The sequence below is a fragment of the Acanthopagrus latus genome, chromosome 2 (assembly GCF_904848185.1).
Source record: "Acanthopagrus latus isolate v.2019 chromosome 2, fAcaLat1.1, whole genome shotgun sequence".
Taxonomy (NCBI): domain Eukaryota; kingdom Metazoa; phylum Chordata; class Actinopteri; order Spariformes; family Sparidae; genus Acanthopagrus; species Acanthopagrus latus.
The window spans coordinates 27,202,159-27,207,375 of NC_051040.1; the positions used below are offsets into that span (position 1 = coordinate 27,202,159).

The 5,217-nt window shown below is 41.6% G+C and overlaps 1 protein-coding gene across 4 annotated transcripts in view; it reads right to left on the reverse strand.

Annotated features, from left to right (window-relative positions):
* usp2a (ubiquitin specific peptidase 2a) overlaps positions 1 to 3,543 on the reverse strand; it is a 45,988-nt gene extending 42,445 nt beyond the window's left edge. Inside the window, exons 1-2 of one of the 4 annotated variants that reach the window (XM_037075586.1) lie at positions 3,524 to 3,543; positions 201 to 322 (exon numbers count right to left, since the gene is read on the reverse strand). The gene's annotated coding sequence lies outside the window, so the exon portion shown is untranslated. The other 3 variants (XM_037075603.1, XM_037075577.1, XM_037075595.1) reach the window with 3 other exon arrangements.
* Positions 3,544 to 5,217: the final 1,674 nt, after the last annotated feature.

Sequence of the window (5,217 nt, forward strand, 5' to 3'; positions counted from 1 at the left end):
TTTTCTAAGTATCTTTCACAAAGGGACGAGTCAACTCTGCCATAATACGTCAGAACCATGCAATCAGTGACGTCAAACAGGAATGCGATATCAACTCCATGTACTTGAGGATACTTAAGACTTCACACTGTCAACTGGGTCAGTCTGTGTGTGTGTGTGTGTGTGTGTGTGTGTGTGTGTGTGTGTAGTTAGCTGCCTACCTGCTGTATTTGCAGCGGTGTGTGTCAGTCGCCACAGACTGTGATGGCTCTAGGGCAGCTCATTCTACTGTTGCTACCCCACAGTGTACACATACACACAGGCCCTGTGACACTAATCACTCCTGTGGAAACACACAGACATTTTACATTACATATAACATTCAATACAAAGGACAAAACAGTCAAACAGCAACATTAAAACCTTTTCTGTTGACTGGGAATTTCTTTAAGGTAAGTGTAATCTGAAACAGGATTCATACAGTATCACCAGATTACATGCTGCCAAACACTACTATTGAGCTGTCTGAGTGGGACAGAGGCTTGAGAAGAAGAAATATATTGGCTGTAGCCCTACAAATTGACAAACATAGCAGTTCACATCAACACCATAATCTGTTTTGGGCTGTCTCTCCCAGCAAACTGTTGACTTTACAACTAACACACTCAGCATGAACTGAGGCCATCGGGCAACACATTCTCTGGATCTCATGTCCAGTCATTAAAGACTGGTGATGCTTCCTTCAGCTTGTATTTTCAATTCCGGAAAAGTTGCTCAATTATAAAGCTCAGGTAAAACTAGGCATTCAACTGACAAACAGATACCTAAAAGGAGAAAAAGGGAGGAAGAGTGGCGGTTAAGTTGGTTTGTAAGAGGCTCACCCTTGTTGTTCTGAGCGGACAGGCGAATAGACAGAAAGCAATGAGGTGCTACTTGGGAGGCTGTGGCCCCAGAGTGTGAGAGGATAGCATGAGCACAGCGATCCAGAATGCCACAGATCAAGTTACAGGGCCGGTAAATATAGCAGATGCCTATGACCTCTGCAGGTCGCTCAACCCTAAGCAGCGTTCCAATTTGCTCTTAAAGGACTAGCATTTAGGCTTTATATAAGTCAAGCTGGGAGTGCATCAAGTCACACTCCTTCAGTTGGCGGATTGGCGGCTTTCACAGAAACTAAAATCTGACGTGAGAGTGGCAAGCTTCACTGGATCATGATTCATCCACAGCACCTCCAGTGATAGTGCCACTGCATAGCAAATGGCACAGATATAGTGTACACCCCAGAATTCCCTACTTAGTGATTTGTAGGCTGGAGGTGACTCTGACATTTCACATATAAAAGTGAAATCCATCATCAATTTTGATGCTCATGATGCTAATTGTATCTCAGTTTTATATGACATGGACCGGTCCATGCATTAAGTATCATTCATTTGCATAGGTTCAATGTTTCATCGTATATGAAAAATTATACTTAAGGAGTTACCTCCTAATTTCACTGTCCTGTTTGGGCTAATTTAATTGTATTTTGACGCATGTAAGCTCACTCTTCATTAGCTGATGTTGTCATTGTCAAATACTGTGCCGTGTTACACTGGGCATGGATTTCAATAACATGAGTTACTAGGCATCTTGTGTGAATACATGCATTTATTTATAAACACTGAGGTCATAGAGCCAGCAGATCTAATTTTGCTCTCATAGTTATTTGAGTGTGTGCAGTGTATTTGTGCAGCCCATACTGAATCAATTAAAGGTCATTTATCGAGGCAGTGTTAATAATGTGTATTTTTACCAACAAGATGAAAAATGGGACTGAGATAAAGTTTCATCCTCTGAACTGGAATTAATAAACATATGCAGACGTATGCACATGTAAACTTGTGGTTCTCCATACCAGTCAGATATTGGGACAAGCTGACATTCTGGCCCGTTCAAAGGAACGGCATTCAATTGTTTAATGCATGACAAAGGCTAAGCGTTAATTGCGTTTCGACAACGTGAACTCACACGTGTCAAATTACAGGTTTAATTACAAAAGCAGTGCAAAGAAATCAGGAAATAACTTCTAAACTGGCACTGTTCACCATACAGCTTAAACAACTGCTAATGACATATGCTTCACGCACTCCGTTATTGTGGCCACATGTGTATATTGCCTAATGCCCTACTGGTGCATGAAATGTACATTACCAGTTAATTACCAAATATAATCTTGTAGTGCCGAGCATGTGTGCAGGACAATGGAAAAAGACAGACGTAGTAGCCTGCTGTGCTGGACTGTGGGCTCTGTGAGGGGTATAGCACTGGCACAGAAGCCATAGTTGATGCACCGCAGTGCGGCCGTCAGCACACGATTGTAACTACACTGATACGGCGCGAACATCGCAGTTGTCGAAAGATTCGACATTACAGTATCTTATGTGGATAAAGATATTCCGCACAGCGTTAGGTAACCGCTCAGACCCCCGGAGCGTTGCTCGGTAATGGTCGCGGGGCAGCTTTGACAGCATGCTGTCCGGAAAGGGGGCGGAGAGGAGACTGAAACGGCGAACACTTGCCGCCCCCAAGTCCTTTGGACCGGGAGACAGAGACGTTTAGAGTTAATACAACGCGTGGTAATGATTATTTTGTCAGTGTAACCTGGGTAACGTCATGCGCTGGATAGTTCCCTGGCTAACTAGTTAGCCAACTCAGCACCCAGTGTCGGTGTAGCCAGGACAGCAGCAGTGCTACGCCAGTGTGCTCAGACACCGCGCTGTGAGTCAGTTGTGGCACTGCTCATAGGCAAACATATACATATACATGTACATATTTCACGGTAATAACAAAACTAGGATCATTACACTAAGGAGCCCACTCCTCCACTAGGACACAGCTTTTTTAAAATAAATAAATAAATAAAAAAAATAGAACAAGCAAGACTTGATTCGACAGAATCTCAACTTTTAGTTATTTCATCTTTTATTTCTTCGCCCAGAATACCCCGTAAGCCAGTTTGTGTAGCTGACTAAAGTCATGACAGTAAAAAGAAGGAGCCTGCAACACCGAATATTTTAGTGGATCATTGTAACTTCTTACATTTTTTTTTTCAATGGTGGCTGGTGAGAAATACATCCATTCCTGACTAGCAAGGCAATATAACATCACCAGAGTTCGACAAGAGTTTATCCTGGGCTTCTGTGGATAGGAGAGCAGCTATCTACCAGGGTTATGGTGGTGTACGGTAGCTAGTTAATTGCAGTCACTCACCTCACAGTTGGAGATCATCCCGATCCGAACGGGCAGCGAAACGCCCCCCAAAAAGTAACTTTACGGCCCGTTCGTGCCGCTGTTTAGACCATGACGTGAGCTGTTTTGGAGGTTGAGCGGTACTGTTCGACAGAGGACTACGCCGCCATGAGCTTTAATCAAGACTATGCTGGTATTCAGCCATATCTTCTGTCCCTTTGCAGTTGGAGAGTTCGGCAACCAAGTAACGGTCCTTTTCGCTTTAACGGTGACGTCAGTCCGGTAACGGAGTTGGTTTGTGATTGGTTCTTACCTCTTTGTGAGCGTCACTCGAACCGCCTCCTACACCGTCGCCATGGTGATGAGCGTAAACATCAGAGACTTCTTTCATTGAAAAAATGCGTCGTTCTTGTGTATGGGAAAGATGGCCACTTGTATTCATTCACTCGAGCTTTGTGGTCTAAGCACCGCCAGAAATACTATTAAGCTACAGGGTAAGCTTTCCAGTGGTAAATAATGCTTAATCCACACAGTAAGTGCATGTTTTTTTTTGTTTTTTTTTTGTTTACTTTTTTTTTTTGTTTACATTTTTTTAACATTTTTTTTTAAATGCAAAATCATTTAAATTTAACAATCTCCTAAGAACAATTCAGACACTTCAATTGTGCAGTGTTTTTTTTTTAAACAATAAGCCTTTTCTGTAACTGTCACCATATACTGCAAGCAAAGTATTTCTCTTTTCTTTTGTAGTAGTAATGACAACAAAATGAATACATGCATTTAACTGGTCCTAGGTTAATAAATACTAATAAATTATGAATATGAAATAAGTGCCTCCTAGCTCATACAGTAGATGACTTTTTTTTTTATTTCTCACCATCACGAATGGATAACGGAATGGGTCCACTGGGCACAGGCTCAGCTTGGCCCAAGAAGTCAGGGTGCCCATGGGCCAGAGCATCAGTTCGAACTGAAGTTAACATTTCTTTGCTAAAGTCAATCAGACGAGTGCAAAGAGACACAAAATAACTACAGAGCCACAAAACTACGACAAAGGGTCAGAAAAAAGACTACAGGGGCAGGGAACTATCAAAACTGTCTACTGAAATGACTGAGAGTAAACATGAAACCACCATAAAACAACAACAAAGACACACAAAACAACAACACAGACACTGTGACTCTATCCATCTGGGTGTGGTCATGTGAGAGGGTTGGGGGGCTTTACATTTCTGTTGCCCAGGGGCGTGTTGTCTTATAATCTGTCCAGGTCCATCGTTATCATTAGAGTGCCCTTATATTTGCTATACACATGCACTATGCTGCTGCTAAAATCTGTTATGGAAATATATTCCTAGAAGACGTAAATAGAGCTTCACGTTTATATATACAAACAGAGATGGGTGAGGTGATCAGCTTAAATACTGGTGCATTAGTCTAAGTGGAGATGAAATCTGCATATTTGGTCCAACTGAAATCTATACCACTGTAATAAAAGAGAAATTTAGTCTTCGAGAGTAGTAAGTGAGTATTTAGTTTCACAGGGTTCCATTCAAACAGTATGTGCTGTACTGAAGCTGCCAGATGTCTTATGTGATGAGTATTTCACTAAGCAAAGGAAATATCAAGCTTTTCAATGTATGAATTATCTCCATTTGAGTAGGCAAGCTCTAATCTAACAAAGAAGTGGTTCATCTCCTGAAAATACATCTGAAATCAGTATTTTATATCATTTTGTCATAGTAACTTCCTTCTATGAGTTAATAAGCATCGATGTTACTGTGTGTAACTAACGGGAAAAAAAGAATTCTTATAATGAACTTGAGTATGTTAGTATGTCTAAGACTGTTTCTTTGTCCAAGCAGTCACTTGTGCTGGGGAGTAGAAGCATCTTCATCAAAGAGAGTGAGTCATACAATCATACTGCATTATAACCGTCTCTACCACAGAACACATCCAGACCCATGAAGCTGTTGCTGTGAATGAAACAAAGTGTCACACACTGAG